Source organism: Phocoena sinus, chromosome 18, assembly GCF_008692025.1.
Source record: "Phocoena sinus isolate mPhoSin1 chromosome 18, mPhoSin1.pri, whole genome shotgun sequence".
NCBI lineage: Eukaryota > Metazoa > Chordata > Mammalia > Artiodactyla > Phocoenidae > Phocoena > Phocoena sinus.
Window position 1 is genome coordinate 68,344,773 of NC_045780.1, and position 20,346 is coordinate 68,365,118.

Below are 20,346 nucleotides of genomic sequence, written 5' to 3' on the forward strand. Positions count from 1 at the left end.
TTTTAATTGAAGTATAGTTGATTTACAATATTGTGTTAGTACCAGGTGTACAACAAAGTGATTCAACTATACATATGTATTTTTTCAGATTCTTTTCCATCACAGGTTATTACAAGATACTGAATATAGTTCCTTATGCTGTACAGTGAATTCTTGTTGTTTATCTATTTTATATATAATGGTACGTATCTATTAATCCCATACTCCTAATTTATCCCTCTTCCCCTACCCTCCCGTGGTTTTTTAACACCCAGAACTTAAAGCTATGAGAATGCTTTACAAGTCATTCACTGACATATGCCAATCGAAGGAGCAAATCAAAGAAAGCCGAGACAGAAATGATGAGGACAGTCACTAGGAGGACTTGACCCAGCTACAGAAGGGAGTCCTTCACCATCACCATAGTCATCCTTTTTACCCTCTATTACCTCAATTCTCAGACAAAAACCCTCTCAAAAATCAACAGATAAAAACTATGTTTCCAGTGTGGAGATAAAGAATAAGTTTCACTCCTCTAGTGGCTAAGAAAAAGTCGAAATTCACAATCTGCTGAACTTCCCTCATAATAAATTTGCCCAAAAAACACAAGAACCACAGGAAATACCTTGTAGGAAACAGAAACGAGCTGGCTTTTTGAAAACAGAGAAGAAATTCAAGGGGCAACAGATGCCAAACTGATATTCAGCCAAGGGACCATTCCTGTTTAAAGATTCAAAACATCCTTAATAACCATAAGTCATTAGCTCTTGGCATCTCAGCGTGACCATTTTCTCATGGAAATATGTGGATGCCAGCAGAACTGGGGCTTACGGTGGAGGGTAGGGGCATAAATGCACCACTCCACAGTCCACGTGGAAACACGGAGAGACCTGCCAGGTGCACTGGGTACCCAGCAAAGAAAGGGGTATACACAGTGGAACCCCAGTATCCTCTCCTCCACAGGAACCCCTGCGCCTGGCCTACCACCCACTACCTGGGCCTGAAGCAGAATGGAAAAATCTCATGTTAAACAGATGCTAGCACCCAGCTGACTCCCTGAAGGTGGCTCCCCATCTCCCTAGATTCCTTGAAGGAGTGATGATCAACATACAAAATATTCTACTATCCCAAAATATTTCCAAGTATCAATTTCTTCATTTATCCTCTTGCCACAATCTCCAAGGAAGAAAGATAATACAGGGGTTTTTTTTTGTTGTTTGTTTTTTAATGTTAGGGGTAGGAGTTTATTAATTAATTTATTTATTTTTGCTGTGTTGCGTCTTTCATTTCTGTGCGAGGGCTTTCTCTAGTTGTGGCAAGCGGGGGCCACTCTTCATCACGGTGTGCGGGCCTCTCACTATCGCGGCCTCTCTTGTTGCGGAGCACAGGCTCCAGACGCGCAGGCTCAGTAGTTGTGGCTCACGGGCCTAGTTGCTCCGCGGCATGTGGGATCTTCCTGGACCGGGGCACAAACCCGGGTCCCCTGCATCAGCACGCGGATTCTCAACCACTGCGCCACCAGGGAAGCCCTCCCAATACAGGTTTTATCGTAACATTTTTACTCAAGAGGTCTTTGCCTTTCATTCTGAAGACTGTTAAAGGGAGTAAAACTATAGTATTAGTTATTGATAACCACCAATAACATATTATTTTTAAGAGACTTCAAAAATTCAGGGCCTGTCATGTGCCAAAGTTTAAGCCAGATACTTTACACACACCATCCTTCATCTTCCCAGGTTAGAATATAAAGTCAGTGATAGGTAAAAGTTGCTTTGGATCACTGCACATCCATTCTTGCCAGAAACAACTCTGATAGTGAAATTTCCAATCTTACTGCTAACTCAGCCATCAACCAAGGCCACCAGGAAGCTTTATGAAGTTGCTCTCCCCATTCTGTGCCCTTTTCCCCTTTCCTTTCTATGGCCCATTTTATCTCAGAGGACAGTTATCTCATAGAAAATTTAATTAGAAAATCTCATAGAGAAACTAATTTGCATTAAGATACTTGTGAGTTAAGGCATTATTGTTCCCAGAGGTATATACTTGATAAAGGAGACCAACAGGAAGACCGCTATGCTTAACACAAATAAACGAATTACTAATGGTAGATTTTTCAGGTCTCAGGATTATATGGTAGGGTGAAGTCTTTCCCATTACCCCTTCAATCAACTGTTGGTCAGTTGTCTCCACGACCACAGTCCCTAAAGAGCCCTGAAAATGAACCTCCGGGCAGCAGCCTCTACACTCTCCCCTCAAACAGATTACTGTTGATATCACCACTATCTCCCCTCCCCATTTCCATTGTGTTTACTTTCCTACTGTCCTTTTCTACTGAAATCAGGCAAGAATGATGTCAATAACTTAAACCACAAGATTACAAGGACTTTGTTAAATGAGAAAAGTAAAAATTCACAAGTCTACAATATTTCACAAAAAGAACTAAGAAGATAAATTTTGTCACTTGTACGTTATTCAAAACTGCAGCAATGGGTACTATAATTTCCCGCACTAATCACATATGTCAAAAAGAGAGGAGGGAAAAAAACACCAGCAACTCTGATACATATTTCCAAAATATCACATTAGGCTTTTAAGAAACAATTTAGAATATAAACTTAATTATTCAAATTCAATTTAATTGAATTTAACATAATTGCATTAAAATATTTAACTTATTTTCAAAGATATTCTTTCTGTAAGCCACTTGAACCAGAAAGTCACCTGGTTTTATTTAAGGCCAACAGTAAGAACTTTCTGAGAAAGGCAGAAAACTCTGTAACTCAGATACTTGTACAAAGGAATAAAAAAATAAAAACAGGGTCCCAGGTTTCATTAACTGCTAGAGTATTCTGCTTCCTGCCATGGCCTGGAGTCAGGATCAGTTACTGTAACTAAGAAACCTCAGACTGTTACCTGGTCCCCAGTGATATATAGTACGTGTGGCCTGGGTCCATCAGATAGCACAAGCTCAGAGGGTTATCACCAAGGGAAGCTAAGCACCCCATAACCTCCATCTCCACTTATCTACCTTCCTACTCCCAAGAAAACAGCAGGTGGTTTTGGGAAAAAGATTAATTCTGCATTGAAAAAACACACAACAGATGGGGCTAACACAGTTTAAACACCACATCTCAAAGGTTATCTGCCCTAACATGTTAAGCAAGAAAGGGGGAACCATGGTGAAGCCCAAGTCAAAGTCTTAAGTGAATTTCTATATAGATCATTTTCACCTTTCTCCATCTCCCCCGTAAAAGATGTTGCAATGCTTTGCCACATGTCAAAGGATGCGACTCTTCTGCTGGACTGCTCTGAAATCCAGTTCATGGGGATTATCCAGGTCTATTTATAAACCCCAAAGGCTGCAAAATTACAAATATAAGAGCTCTCACCTAGAAAAATGAAGACTTGGTTCTATCATTATAACATAGAAATGTTGCTCTCCATTCTCTGAGACCCTTAAGGTAGGTTACCTTCTTACCTATCTAAAAATTTGAAATAAGGTGGGCCCATGTTGCCCACTATGACCTAGAACTGAGGCTAAGATAGCTGAACCCAGAATCCTAGTACATCCTAAACAGCAGAGAGACAGTGAGCTCACAATAGCAGACATAACACCCATCATGATGAAGCAGGTTTTACAGAATAACTGGGGAAACAACACAAACCCACACAAAATAGTTAAGTTCTTAACTGTGACAAACCTAAAAACTAGGCTTTTCTTATTTATTGTTTTGTTGAACGGGGTTTGAGGACAAGAGAGAAGGCACGGAATAACATCAAATTTCTTTTACTGTTATTGTTTTGCCACAGGTGGTTTGATAAAACCTGCTCCTCTTTTTACCTATGGCATTTATGTTCCCTCTCCTCCGCTCAGAGAGTCTTAACTCCACTGGTTGTCACTCACAGACCAGTGCACTCACAGACCAGTGCAATCAAAAACAGCACCATCTTGAAGTTAAGGGATAAGGCTAAAGGAGAGAGATGGAAAAGATCAAGCCACCTTACTCATAGTAAAGGCACCTGAGCTGCCTTTACTATGAGCCATTTTTAAACCAATATCCACAAAGAAGACAAAAAAAAGATGGTGTCTCAGAATTATAGGGAGCCTTCTCCACTTACCTTCCCAACTCAGGAGAGAGGTATTCATCCGTCCATTTTACAGACCAAGAAACTAAATCACAGTCATGACTGCTATTAGTAGATATAAAATAGGGAGAGAAAGGTTCTCATCATTTTTAATACAGAAAGTTTCTGCTCTGAAAATTTCCTGAATGAACATGTGAATGAATGAATGGTCCATTACTCCACTACTTAGGAGTTCAGTGGCTTAACTGATTCTGTTTAACTAACACAAAGAATGTGTCAAGAGTTAAAGGAGGAACAATTCCATTCTTAGGTATATACACAAAAGAACGGAAAGCCGAGACTCAAATTGATACTTGTACACCAATATTCATTGCAGCATTATTCACAAGAGCCAAAAGGTGGAACAACCCAAGTGTCCATCAACAGACAAGTGGATTTTTTTTAAATGTGATATATGCATATGATGGAATATAATTCAGCCATAAAAAAGAATAAAACTCTGATACAGCATGAATAAAACTTGAAAACATTATGCTAAGTGATAGAAGCCAGAAACAAACAAATATCTGTGTATTATTTCACTTATAAGGAGCTACCTAGAATAGGCAAATTCATATAGAATAGAATAAAGTAGAATAGAAATTACCAGGGGTTGGGGAAGAGGAATAGGTTGTTATTGTTTAAGGGATACAAGTTTTCTGTCTGGGGTGATGAAAAGTTTGGAAATGGATAGCAATGATGGTTGCACAACACTGTGGTTGTAATTAATGCACTGAATTGTACACTTTAAAATTGTTTAAACATCCTCAAAAAATTAAAAATATAATTGCCACATGATCCAGCAATTCCACTTCTGTGTATTTGCAAAAGAACTGAAAGCAGGGACTTGAAGATATATTTGTACACCCCATCCACAGGAGCATTATTCATAACACCCAAGAGGTGGAAGCAAGCCATGTATCCAACAGATGAATATGCAAACAAAACATGGTATATACATATAATGGAATATTATTCAGCCCTAAAAAAGAAGGAAGGAAATTCTGACACATGCTACAACATGGATGAACCTTGAGGACATTAGTCTGAATTAAATAAGCCAATCACAAAAAGGCAAACACTGTATGACTTCACCTACAGGAGGCACCTACAAAAGTCAAATTCAGAGACAGAAAGTAAAGTAGTAGTCGCCAGGAGCTGGGGGAATGGGCAGTTACTGTTTAATAGGTACAAAGTCTGTTTTGCAAGATGAAAAGAGTTCTGTGGATGGAAGGTGGTGATAATAGCACGACAATGTTGAAATGTACTGTAACTATATTTTTAAATGGCTAACAAGGTAAATTTCATGTCTTGTGTACTTTACCACAATTAAAAAAATTTTTAAAAGGCTAAAATAGTAAACCTTGTTATATATATTTTACCACAATTTAAAAAAACTAATATCAAAAACCACTGAATTGTACACTTTAAAAGGGGGTTGTGTGGTATGTGAATATCTCAATAATTTGTTTAAAAAAAAAAAAAACAGTTGGAGAAGGAAGCAACAGCACTCTCTGCCTACCTGCCGGCTATTACCCAGCTGTGAAGCGTCCCGCTCACCCACTTCCTGCCCTACTCATCCACTTCCTGCCCTACTCATCCACTTCCGGTTCTGCTCATCCATGTCCAGCGCTTCCCTTTCCTCCCTCTTCCTGACCCCAGGCCACCCAGTGCAAGGGGGGAAAGAAGCACCATGCCTCTCCCATCTCCCCGCAATCTCTTCACTTACTTTTGCAGCCTGGCACACAGATGAAACATGAGAAATAGCTTACTGAATGGAGTAAGTGGGTGAAACTGAATTTGATAAGCAAAATCAGCACGGCATTCAGTAGACTTACTAGGTTCTCACTAGCTCTGCACAGGGAGTGTCCGAGGCTGAAACATTAAATACTGCTTGATGAGATAAGTACACAAATAAATACAAGGCAGAGTTTAAAAAAAAAAAAAAAGAGCCTAAAAGTACAGAGAAATCGTTCATGCTAGGAAAGAAATCATATCTGGCTTATCCTTTCTCCGTGTTCATTTAAGAAGATGATCAATAATACTCAGCCCTAATGTAAATAGCTGGGGTATCTGGGTAAAGGGTATACAGAACTTCCTGGTTTTATTCTTGCCGTTCTGTTTAAGTTTGAAATTCAATAAAAGTTCCAAAAACAGAATAGGGGAAAAAAAATAGTAATTTGCCCTCTGTGTGGGGTACGGTTCCTTCTGTTGAAGACCAACACTAAAGGAGCTTTCTAGAAACTTTCAAAAGCAAAATCCGGGTCCCCATGTGGAAGCAGGAAAGAAGGATTCCCTGCGAGGAATCTGAAAGGAAAGAAGGAAATGCTGCGGGAGTAGGAGATGGGATGTTTGTTTGGGCTGGGTATGCTCTTGTGAGTGGAGGAAGGTGACTTGAGGACACCTGGTATGGGAAAGCTAGCTGGGGCTTCTCCATTTGGAGAGATGAAAGGGTAGGGAGAGATTGGAAGAAAAGGGCAGTTTGGCAAGCACTCAGTCATCTGTGGTCAGTCCAAAAACACAGGGCAGAGCAGGAAAAGAGGCACAAGGAATTTGAATTGGGGTTTTAATGGAAACTATATGCACTTATATGGCACATAAGCTATGTAATTAATTATATTAATTACTACTATGCACACAGTTCTTAACTTTTCTCCAGGCTTTCCACAGGACAGCCTCATAAGTCTATACAGCCTCTCCCCAGCTTTAAACGAAGACAGACAACAGATACAGGGAAGACTAGAAGTATGCAGCACTAGACCCAGAATCTGAGGCCTATTGTAAATTCCTAGCCCAAGGCATCTGGGCTCTTTCGGAAATAAACCAAGCTTTCCAAAAGCACCATCCGAACCAAAAATCAGCTGCACTAGCATCACAGGGACATGGAATTTTAACAAAAGTGCCTTTGTAGTTGAATGAAACAGAACCTAGCCTGGTTATTGTATTCCACACCAAATGCTTTGAAGATGACAAATATAAATTCCAGAAGGTCTTCTTCCAGTTTAGTGAACACAGTGCCCCCCTGGAAACATTTTTTTCCTGATAAAGAGAGCACTAAATATATTTCGGAGTCATTTTTAGAATATATGTGTAAAAAATACTTCTGAAAACGCAATTGTGAGATCTGTTTTGCCAAACAGACTAATAATAGGCAATTTAGCTTCCCCCCTGGGCATCCAATGACTTTCTTGTTTGACATCGTTTCGGCACATTAAATGGTGCTGAGGAAGTTGTTTTTGAGCTTGTCTTTTAAAACAACAAATCTTAATGGAAAACATCAAAGGGCGATTTAAATACTAACTATTCAAAAGCATTATAAAGATATGTTAATATCCTTATAAAGGATAACTAATATTATTTTGTACATTATTAACTCTGAGGGGGTAAAAAGATGTTATGTGTGTAATGATTCAACTAGGTGTGGCCCAGTCTTCACTGTGAGTAAAACCAGCTCCTAACTGTCCAGAACAAAGAAATGAGCAATCCAAAAGTCATTTCTGAATGGATTTATATTCTGGGGCAACAAACTTTCCTCCCCAGTACTATTCTCTAAGTTAAAATAAACATCGTGGAGTGAATACTTGTTGGGTGGCTGCCCAGCACTTCCCTCTTCCCCGTAACACACCTTTTTTCTGCCATGCCCCTTTTTCCATAACCCCCTCCATGGCACTGGGGGTCATTCATGCCAGGACAGGTTGGAAGGCTGCCCAGGCCAGTCCACCCCTGGGGCCCAGAAGCAGTCCCTTGCTCTGACGCAAGGCAGCAGTCCTACAAAGCCGTAGGGACAACACTGGGGCTCCCAGAAGCCACATTCCTACAATGACCCACAGCCCCAGCCACAAAGGCAGGTTCTAAGGGTGGACATCAGATCCAAGCCAGGTCCCCTCCTTGTGGGTGTCAGAGCTGGGCCTGAGAGATGGGCCAGTCTCTTGACAAGTAGCTGGACTCTCAAAGTGCCATTCCCCACCATGAAGACCGGGAGCAAAGAAAGGGAATCTCCAGGTAGAGAAGGACTCAAAACCTTAAGGAGACCAGCAGGGGTAAGGCAGAGATTACTGAAGGCTGGGAAACCCATCGATACACCCAGCTGCATCCCTGCCCTTGGGCTCTGGGAGACACCCTACATCTTTATAATACACCCCCCTTTTTTCTGTCACTTGCAACCAACCAATATTCCAAATTAATACAAAGAATTTCCAGCAGTCACACTAAAGAAGTGATCCAAAATATCAACTGATACCTTGGGTGTGAAATCTTGCAAGCACAAAATAGATAACCATAGAACAGCGGGGGACGGGGTGGGGGGGGTGATATTTTTAAGTCCTGATTTAAGAGTAATTACCCTGCCACTCAGGTAGGGGAAGTCCTGGCTGAGCTGGTTGACTGGACTTTCGTGTTTCATCTCCGATTTCTTTACTAAACCACTGACTGAGGGTCAATTTTGCATTTAGGGGACTTCCACATCTATTACACAATATTCCCCCAAGTAAAAGAATAATAGTTATTTGAACATTTAAATGTTTCCATAACACTAACGTGCTGCCTTTAATAAAGTAAAAAGTAACTGCAGCTTATAAAATAAAGGTTAAAAGTGCAAATTATAAATTTAAAAGTCGAACAGCTTCAAAGCTCTTTGAAACAATAACTTAAACCCTCCTTAAGGAACAGTGGTTTCAAAAATACAGATAAGCAGACCCGGAGTTCCGTGCTGGCTTACAACAGACTAAAAGACCAGTAGGCACTCTGCTTAGACAGTATACTAATTGACATGCGTTTAACTGATTTTGAAGATACTATCCTTCATGTTGATTTTTCTTATACTGATAATACAATGTAGTTTTGTTATGCTGAAAACTGATGAGATCTACATTTACAACTCTAAGAGAATCCCATAACTTGTATTAAACAATATTTCAAAGAATGTGCCAAAATTGGGGGTTGGGAAGTTTATTTCAAGTATTTGTACAGTATCTCTCTCAAAACTGTACATGACCAAAATACCAAGAAAAATATGAAATGCCCCAACTTAAAAACCCCCGGCCTTAGTGATTCAGACCGTCAGCCCAGCAGTACTTGACATCTTGACACATGCTGTGCCGCTGGGTTCTACTAGGCCAAGTGAAAAAACAGACAGGACATCTACCTGTGTCAGCGACCCCAGGACCCTCTGCCCTAAAGCTGCATCTTCCCTCCCCTGCCCAGCTCTATGTGCCCCATAGGCCAGGGCCACTCACCAAGGGTTCCCCTACAAGCATCCTGGTCAAACACTCACCCAGCAGAGGCCCTGTAAGTGTTTACTGTGCTCCAACGAGGCCATACTACGGAATGGAGAAGAGTCAAGGAAAGCGTGCTGGGTGGTGCTGCCCATCATCATAAGGACTCTATGGACCCATGGGCCACACGTGGAGCCCCACGCCAGCCCGGCTCTAGGTACATGTCTGCACCACCCATGGACCTCACCAGGTCACCACCTTGTCAGTAAATCCAATGCACACTTTGCATCTATTACCTTACCTGACCTCTCAGAAGCTTATGGCAAGCTTATGTTTCCTTATTTTGAAACACCCTTCCCTTGGTTTCCCTGACACCCCACCCTCCTGGATGCCTTGTATCTCTCAGGGTCCAGACCCCTGTGAAGTCTCCTCTTCCACTACTGGGCTCATAAATGGAGACGGAGTCCCTTCTTTTCTCTTCCACACCCTCTCCACAGGAAATCTCACATCCACTCCTATAGTTTGGAGGCACGTCCACAGGGTGGCCTCAAATTAGGTAGATCCACCCTGATTAGATATTCTGACTTAATACACATAAAGTGAAGCTCCAGAATTTGCATTTTTAACAAGCCCCCTGAGGTTCCGGATTCCTGAGCTCTGTATCAACTACCTACTCAACAGTGGGTCCAGCAGTGGCGTGCTGATGTCACCTTCCTCCCTGCTCCCTCCTCCACCTATGGCTTAAGCTGGACATATAGGCACACACTTCAAATCGCTGCCCCCAGTCCCCGCCCGCTTCTGTCCCTCCCACATCTAATCAATCACCAAACCCCGTTAAGTTTACTGTCTGCTTCTGGTCATTTCCACTGCCATTTCCCTAGTTTAAACCAGCAAAGTCTCGCATCTGTATTACTCTAACAGCCTCTTAGTGGGATCCCTGCCTCCCGTCTCAACCCTTCCAAGCCGCTCTCCTCACTGCAGCCAGAATGATCTTCCAAAAACAAATCCAACCGTGTCACCACCCTGCTGAAAATCCTTCAGGGGATCCCAACCAACCTCAGGATAAAATTCATACTTTTTTTTTAAATGTTTTATTAAGATACAATTCACACACCACAAAAAATTCATTCAGTTAAAGTATATAATTCAGCGATTTCAGTATATCTACAGGGTTGTCAACCATCACAACAGTCTAACTTTTATCACTCCAAAAAGAAACCTCAAACGCATTAGCAGTCTCTCCACGTCCCCTCTCCCCAGTCCCTAGAAACCACTAATCTACCTTCTGTCCCTGTGGATTCACCTACTCTGGACATTCTAAATATGTGGGCTTTATGTCTGGCTTTTTCCACTTAGCATGTTTCAAAGTTTATCCATGTTGTGGGATGTATCAGCACTTCACTCCTTTTTATGGCTAAATAATATTCCATTGTATGGATATACTATATTTTGTTAACTGTAATATTTGTTATTCATCAGTTATAGACATTTGGGCTCTCTACTTTTTGGCTATTACCCACCATGTGACTATGAACATCTGTTGTGATGGTTAGTTTTATGTGTCAACTTGACTGGCTCACAGGGTGCTCAGATACCTGGCTAAATATTCTTTCTGGGTGTGTCTGTGAGGGCATTTCTGGATAAACATTGCATTTGAATCAGTGAACTCAGTAGAGCAGTCTGCCTTCCCCAGTGTGGCTGGGCATCATCCAGTCATCAGAGGCCCTGAATAGGACCAAAAAGCAGAGGAAAAATATGGCCCTTCCTGCCTGATTACTTAAGCTCGGACATCGGTCTTCCTCTGCCCTTGGTACTTCTGGTTCTCAGACCTTCAGACTCCGACTGAATTATACCACTGGCTCTCCTGGGTCTCCAGCTTGGAGATGGCAGACTGTGGGACTTCTCAGCCTCCATAATTTCGTGAGCCAATTCCTTACAGTAAACCTCTTCCTATACATATAGGATATATATACATATATTTCCTATTGGTTCTGTTTCTCTGGAGAATCATGACTAATACTTCCATGTACAAGTTTTTCTGTGGACATTATGTTCTCAATTGTCTTAGATATACCTACTAGTGAAACGGCTGGGTCATAGAGTAACCCTATATTTAGCTTTTTTTTTTTAACTGAAGTATAGTTGATATACAATGTTCTGTTAGTTTCAGGTATACAGCAAAATGATTCAGTTATATATATATATTCATTTATATATATATATATATTCAGAATATATATATATATATTAAGAGCGTGTATATATATTCTTTTTCAGATTCTTTTCCCTTATAGATTATTACAAGATATTGAGTTTAGTTCCTTGTGCTATACAGTAGGTCCTTCTTTGGTTATCTATTTTATATATAGTAGTGTGTATATGTTCATCCCAAACTCCTAATTTATCCCTCCCCACTATATTCAGTTTTTTGAAGAACTGCCAAACTGTTTTCCAAAGTGGCTGCACCATTTCACATTCCCACCAGCAATGTTTGAGGGCTCAGATCTCTCCACACCCTCACCAACATGACAATAACAGACAAGGGCTATTGTCTGTCTTTATGTTCTAGCCTTCCCAGTGGGAGCCAAGTGGTAGCTCTTTGTGGTTTTAAATTACATTTCCCGGGCTTCCCTGGTGGCGCAGTGGTTGAGAGTCTGCCTGCCGATGCAGGCTACACGGGTTCGTGCCCTGGTCCAGGAGGATCCCACATGCCGCGGAGCGGCTGGGCCCGTGAGCCATGGCCGCTGAGCTTGTGCGTCCGGAGCCTGTGCTCCACAACAGGAGAGGCCACAACAGTGAGAGGCCCGCGCACAGCAAAAAAAAAAAAAAAAAAAAATTACATTTCCCAGATGACTTATGTTAAGCAGATTCATTTGTATATTTCTTTAAAGAAACATTTGTTTAGACACTTGGCTCATTTTTTAACTGAGTGGTCTTTTTATTAATGAGTTGTAAGAGTTCTTTATACATTCTAGATGCAAGTCCCTTTCCTCTCATTCGGTGGGTTAGTTTTTCGCTTTCTACATAGTGTTCTTTGAAACCCAAGTTTTCATTTTGATAATATCCAGTTAATTTTTTCTTTGATTACTTGTGTTTTTGGTGTCATATCTAAGAAAACACTGCCTAATCCAAGGTCATGAAGATTTACACCTATGTTCTTTTTCAAAGAGTTTTATAGTTTTAGGTCTTCCATTTGGGTCTATGATCAATTTTGAGTGGGTTTTTACACATGGTGTGACATAAGGATCCAACTTCAATCTTTTGCATATGGATATCCAGTTGTCCCGGCACTGTTTGCTAAAAAGACTATTCTATCTCCATTGAATAGTCTTGGCACTCTTGTAAAAAAAAATCAATTGATTATTAATGCATGGATTTATTACTGAACTCTGAATTCTAGTCCATTGATATATATGTCTATCCTTATGCCAATACCACATTATTTTGACTACTACAGCTCTGTAGAAAGTTTTGAAACCAGGAAGTATAAGTCCTCCAACTTTGTTCTCTTTTTTCAAGATCTTTTTCGTTATTCTGGGTTTCCTGAACTTCCTTATGAATTTTAGGATCGGCATGTCGATACCTGCAAAAAAGGCAGGTAGGATTTTGATAGAAATTGCATTAAGTTGCAGATAGATTTGGGGAGTAGTGCCATCTTAAGGATATTAATTCTTCCAATCCACAAACAGTGGGTGTCTTTCCATTTATTTAGCATTCTTACACTTCTTAGTTAAATTTAATCCTAAGTATTTATTTTTTTTTGATGCTATTTATTGTAATGCTATTGTAATTGGAACTGTTTTCTTAATTTCACTTTTGGTTTGTCCATTGCTAGTAGAGAAACACTACTGATTTTTTTATATTGATCCTCTGCCCCTCATCTTTGCTGAACCCCTAAGTTTCTACTTCTAAACGTGCCTAAGAAGGCCTTATGTTGGGTCCCAGCTCACCTCTTCAGAGCCCTCTCTCATCATTCCCATCAGAGACGAAAGACTTTGGCCATATTGACCAGCTTTTAGTTACTGGATGCTGAACTAAAAGGAAAAAAAAGCCATGCTTTTTCTTGCCTCCAGGCCTTTTTGTACATGCTGGTTCCTATAACTAAAATAAAATACCCCCTTTATCTGGCTTATTTCTTTTTATCCTTCAGATCTCCACCTAGATGTCACTCCCTTTGGTCCAGAACAGATGCCTCTACCATGTAATGACAGGACACCTCACATGTCTCTTTTTGGAGCTCTTATCCCACCACATTGAACTGTCTGGTTACCTATTTATGTCCTGACCAGACTGGCAGGTCTGTGAGGTTGCAAAGTTTATTGCAAAGACTTGCAATAAACTGTCTAATTTACATTTCTAGTCCAGCTTCTGGCCCAACAGCTGGTATGTAACAGGACTCAATGAATATCTGTTAAGTAAACAAGTTACCAAAATCAACAGATTATCCAGTCCAAGCCTCTACACTTTCCACTTTACATATTAATCCTACATTACCTATAATAAAATGGCTAGCAGATTTTATGGTAAATAAGTTTTCATAGATTTAAAAAAAAAAAAAAGATAATTTAATCCCATACCTTATAAGGCTGTCTTTCGGTATCCTTATAAGGTAAATCTGACTAAAAGTATGACCTGCTGACAGCGGCTCTATAAGTGTTTACTGAGATACAATAGTGAAACGAAACTTATTCATTCCATAGAACACCTAAATACTGTCAATATGGCAAGACATGGAGGAACTGGGAAGGTCAAGAAGACATTGAAGGATGACAGAGGCCACAGTACATTTCTCCCGTACCCTCCTCAAAAAAACTGTTTTACTCTTCTGCATCAACTCTTTTATATTTTCTTTATCTCCCTTACAGCCAAGGTTCTAAAAGATTCTCTCTCTCTCTCTCTCTCTCTCTCTCTCTCACACTCACACACACACACACACACACACACACACACACACCACTCACTCACTAGCTAATATATCTGTCTATTTTCAGAGATTCTCCTTGCCTAGCATTCCTCCTCCTAGACAGACAAGATGTGAAATGCAGTGAGTTAATTGGCCTTTCAACTTGTCATCACAGTTTTCCAGCCCCAAACAAACTTGGAATGTTCAATCAGGTCTAGACTCGTGGTAGAGTGGGGACACCAGCCTCAAAGGGTATAAAGTCACCGCTGAAGGTGTGGCATGCAAGCAAGACAGCCTCCCCGGGGTGGTGCCTGGGGAGATCGTCCCTGACCCTTTCCCACCCCCACTGCTCCCAGAAGACCCTGGTTTTCTCTCCTTTACCACACTGCTCTAATTTTCCATTTCTATGTCTTTCCAGCCCACTCCTGTACTGTTCAGTTGGCTGTACGTGTTATCTAATTTTCCTATAATAAACATGTATTGCTCTTGTAGTAAGAAAGGAAAAAGTTAGTTCTCTTTAAAAAGTACCAAGGAATGGTCCCCTAAGAGCATATACCAAACCATCCTCTTATAAATCTAATTCAACAAGAATTTGCCATTTTAAGTGATCTTTAAACTTAATAATAAATAAAACTTGGATAGAGTTTACATTTACTTGTACAGTTCACTGTCCCCTCCCAGGCAAACTTAGAACAACCTCATGGGAAACAAAAAACTATTTCATTTTCCTAATTTGTCATGAGCTATAGATCTCTGTGTCTGACAAGTTTTTAAATCACAAAGCACACTCTTATAATCTTATTAAGCACCATAAATAAATGGAAAATCATTTCGACTTGGCCTGCAGAGTGACTGATTTCCTTCCCATCTCCTCGTATTCCTTAAAGACACGGGAAGAACGAGGTGTATTTGTCGACATTCACGCCCCAAGCCTCCTCCAACAGGATATCTCCATCCGCTGCTTGCTTTTTGTTCACTGCTCGTAACAGGAAAACTCGCTTTCCTGCTTTCTCAATACCAAATGGGTTAGAGCTGCAAGGGAAAACATCCCCTCAGAATCCACCCCAAGGCTACACAGAAGGCAAGAGAAACAAAAGCTGGTCCATTCTTTCCCCGAATATTCCGTTGGCAGGCAGCCGAGGACCGCGTACCAGTTCAGTGGTTTAATATCCTGTCACTTCGCTGGAAAAGACAGAATTAGGAAATCGCCAGCCCAGGATGCCAGAATCTGCTCTGCTGGTGTTAGTACCTGCTGGACATCTATCGTGACACCACCTTTCACAGAAAGAAGCAGCAGCCACTGTCAGACAAGTGATAGAATTGGGAAAAGGCCTATGGAAAGGGGCACGGCTTAGAATATAAGGGGTCCAGGAAAACCACCAACAGAAGGAATCCTTCTTCATGTTAGAAGAATTTTAAAGACGCATTTGGGAAACAAAAGAGAAGAATCACCATTTAGGTCTGTGCAGTATATCTAGGCAGAGTCAAGGTACGAAAGGACAGAGACAAATAAAAGAGGAAAAGCAAGCTTAGGGCACAGGGAAAGACGTGATACCCTATTCATGTCTGGTGAGCCCAAAATAACACTACGGATGATGGTCCAACAGCCCGAGCCTAGAAGCCCCTGCCGGTAGGGCAATATACATACTCCTACCAAACGATGGGGCTGGGCCTCACCTGGGTGTGGGCACCATGTGCCTAAACACTATTCTTCACCCCAAAACCTCCTTCAAGTCACAAGACTCAGTCGCACTAGGGAACCCTTTTCCTCAGCTGCTAAGAGGAGCACACACCTGCTCCCGGCCTGGGCATCCCTCATTCCTGCTGCCCAAACCAACCACTTCAAATAGAACATCCCCGACTACCATCCACACAAACTTACACCAGCCTTCTCAAACTACTTGTGAAGGTGCTCTTACTCCCCCATTCCACTGGGGACCAACACTTCTATATTATACCAAATAATAATAACAAATGAAATAAAAGACAAAGGCATGCAAGATATGTCACAATTTTTATTAGATTCAACAGACTCAAAGTTGCCCCGTCAAACTGTTAAAGATTTCTAAACACTTATTCTCAATTTCTGCACATATCTCATCATAGGCCAGTTATAAACAATTCACAAACAAACTCCAGTCAGTGGATTTCACATTGCGTAGCTCTGCCTCACAACAAGAAAGGTAGGTTCAACACCTTCACGTCTCCATTACCTCCTGTGCTTCTCTATTCTGGAGCCGCCAACTAAGACCTGTAGATCTTCTATTTGGGGCAAATTCTCATTGATTCTCCTCATTTTTCTCTCACCATAACCCTTTACCAACTGGCTTTTCCTGACCCTCAAAAATGTCTTGGTTAAGGCTGGAAATTAAGATATGGAATGAGTTTTTGAATAGAGGTAGCAGCTAAACTCTCTGGAGGGTAGAAGGAGGAAAACTTCAGGTATTCATCCTTCTCGGGTATGGCTACAGTGGAAGCAGAATGGGGAACAGTGAGAGACAAAGGAAGACATGAAAAAATAGTTATCATTATTACCATTGTCACCATATTGATTAACAGCCAGGTAGTAACAACAGTATCAAAGGAAGATGGGATTTCAAGGAGGAGAGATCTACAGTCATAGGAAGCAAAGAAATCCAAGAGGAGGAAAACTGAGAACACTTTTCCATCTATAATTTAGCAATCCACGCAGTGACTTAGCTTGTATCTGGAAATACTAAAGAAACTCACATCCAAAAATGAACTGGGGCCCCGTTGTACGGAGCAGTCATTTATCTTCTCTTGCCTAAAACAAGTAAATTACAGAAATGTGCATGAAAAGGGTAACAAAATGAATTACCTAATTGTCTATCTTCTCTCTAAATAACTGTTTGTGAACCTACCATTTTGAAAGATTTCTTTAATTTTTCCTTAAAAGAAGAGGGAAGAAAGGTGATTCCAGAAAACTGATATGAAGTCAGACTATCGGCCTTGAAGACACAGTGGCAGAGAAAGCAGCTGGTCGGGACCTCCTGGTTTAGCATACGCTGATATGACTGAGTATTTTAAAAAGGACGAGATGGGTGGTTTTTAAAGCTACCGGCTCTACCCTAAACACACTCTAAAAAATGAAGGCCCCTAACAGCTCACTGCTAACCCCTTTCTCTGGTGGGGTTTATAGTGGGAGATGAGAGTCTCATCTGTCTGCACCAGTTTATCTGAAAGCAGGAGGCCAGGTAAATTTACACTTCCTTCAAGGCCTGAGGAAGAGGGGTGGGTGTTCTCAGATTTCTGTATCACCACCTTCCTGGTCTCCGCCTGAAACCTAAGGCTGTATTTAATGCCTCCAGCTTCCCACTCTCCCGTAGCCAGGGAGCTCGCCAAGCTCACCCTGGGGTGGGAGGAGGAGGGATTATTGGTAAATATTTACAGAATACAAAACCTAACCTAATCAGGTTCAAATACTTGGCGACTTTATCCCAAAATTCTTTTTACACATGACCTCTACCTCTTGCCTAAATTATGGTAAAGTCTCCTAAGTAACATCTAAAACCCCAGTTCTCTGCCTCTATCCCCACCCCAGCCACTGGGCTCCAATGTCATAGTCACCATAGTCCCTCGGCAAAGCTCTGATCCAGACACCTTCCAGCTCAAAAACCCAAAATGAAGAAAAAAGTCAACACTCCAGACATGGCCTCTGTCAGCCCCCTCCTTCCTTAGGTGACCGGGATCTGTGCGCCCCTAACTCTCCCAACACCTCACCAGGCTCAACGACCATGTTCCCCAGATTTCCTTCCTCGGGGCCTTCATCACATGGTCCCTCTAGTCAGAACAGTTGTCATCTCTCAAATCTACTTTCAGCTCAAAACGCCACCATCTTCAGTAAGTTTTTTCTAATTCCCTCCACTAGAGGTACTCTCTTTTCCTTAGTAGCCTTTAACACGTTACTTTTAACGTTCCAATCTTCGATTTAAATGTGCATAAAGCTTATTTTGCAATCTTCCCTCCCTATTAGTCTGTCAGCAAGGTAGGAAAGGATCTGTCTTACTCATCCTGCTTCCCCCAAGCACCTAGCACAGTACTTGGCACATGTAGGGACTCAACAAATGTGTTCAATTACTTTGGTGTATGTGTGAAATTAAAAATCTATTCCTGGGGACACCCCTGGTGGCACAGTGGTTAAGAATCCACCTGCCAACGCAGGGGACACGGATTCAATCCCTGGTCTGGGAAGATCCCACATGCCGCGGAGCAACTAAGCCCGTGCGCCATAACTACTGAGCCTGCGCCCTCTAGAGCCCGTGAGCCACCACTACTGAGCCCGTGAGCCACAACTATTGCAGCCCGCGCCTAGAGCCTGTGCTCCACAACAATATGCCACTGCAAGGAGAAGCCTGCGCACCGCAACGAAGAGCAGCCCCTACTCGCTGCAGCTAGAGAAAGCCCGTGTGCAGCAACAAAGACCCAACACAGCCATAAATAAATAAATTAATTTTTTAAAAAAAATCTATTCCTGGGACTTCCCTGGTGGTCCAGTGGTTAAGACTCCACGCTCCCAAAGCAGGCAGCCCAGGTCAATCCCTGGTCAGGGAACTAGATCCCGCATGCCGCAACTAAGACCCAGCGCAGCCAAATAAATAAATAAATTTTTTTAAAATCAATTCCTGTACAACACGAGGAATATAGCGAATATTTTATAACAACTGTAAGTGGAATATAACCTTCAAAAATTGTGAATAACTATATTGTACACCTGTTATTTATATAATACTGTACATCAACTATACTTCAATAAAAAACTAATTTTTAAAAATCTATCTATTCAGGGGCTTCGCTGGTAGCACAGTGGTTGAGAATCTGCCTGCCAATGCAGGGGACACGGGTTCGAACCCTGGTCTGGGAAGATCCCACATGCGGCGGAGCAACTGGGCCTGTGCGCCCCAATTACTGAGCCTGCACGTCTGGAGCCTGTGCTCCGCAACAAGAGAGGCCGCGATAGTGAGAGGCCCGCGCACCGCGATGAAGAGTGGCTTGCCACAACTAGAGAAAGCCCTCGCCCGGAAACGAAGACCCAACACAGCCATAAATAAATAAATAAAGCAAACTGTCAACGAGTAAAAATAAATAAACACTATTATTCAAAAAATCTATTCAGAAATGTGGAGACATAGATGTGGAAGCATCTATAATATGTGTATTTATTTGTCAATCAAATACGTGCTCATTTCTTTTCCCAGGAGCTTACTAACGTAATCCACACGTCCTTAAAAGTAGGAAGCAAAAATCAATCTATGAAACTAAATAAAAATCAAGCCTAAACCAAGTAATGCACCCTTACATAAGAACGAATTTTAGTATTTTATTAATAAAGACATTCCTCAGCACTTGAAAAGGGGTACTTTTCTAGTGCCAGTTATGCTATCATTAGCCTAAGTGCAATCAGCAGGATGTCACCTTACTTCCAAAAGCGCCCATGATTAGTATCTTTTACAATCACTAAAAACCCAGGCAACAGCACCATGCAAATCTCTGTCCCATGGAGCTTAAAGTCACTGACAATTTTGCATAAAAAACTGAATTTTCTTTTCATGCACAGTTCTCACAATCAATTCAGATTATTTTTAATCTGGAGCCCCCCAAAAATTGGTTTCATTTTCAGTTCTGAAGAAAGCAGAGGTTTTACAGTTCTTAAACCCTCAACCATAGTATATAAATAACTACAATAATATACTACCATATTATTTAACGTAAGTTTAATATGTTACTATCACACTGAATTATTTAACGTAAGTTTCATATGGCTTCTAGGACTAAATAAGGACATGATCAAGATCTAAATCCCTGCATATCTGGGGATCTCAGTACATATTCTAGATGTCACAAGAAATAAGTCTCTTAAACGTCCAATCTGTTCTCCCTAGTTGGCAAAGTAAATTACCCGTGCATAGATAAAAATCTTAATTTTAGGACTCTTTAGGATGTTAATAGCTCCCTCTCTAGCTCTATAGTCTGTGCCTTTGAGCCTGACCCACAATTCCCATTGCACTCTTATCAATGATGTGAGTTTCCTCTATCTCTACTCAATATCTTCATGAGACAAACATTCTGTCACTACTCCTACAATGAACAGGCAGGTCAAGCTTCACG

At 41.3% G+C, this 20,346-nt stretch overlaps 1 protein-coding gene across 14 annotated transcripts in view; it reads right to left on the reverse strand.

Moving 5' to 3' along the window:
- DOCK9 (dedicator of cytokinesis 9) overlaps positions 1-20,346 on the reverse strand; it is a 382,898-nt gene that overhangs the window by 251,700 nt on the left and 110,852 nt on the right. The gene's annotated exons all lie outside the window — the stretch shown is intronic.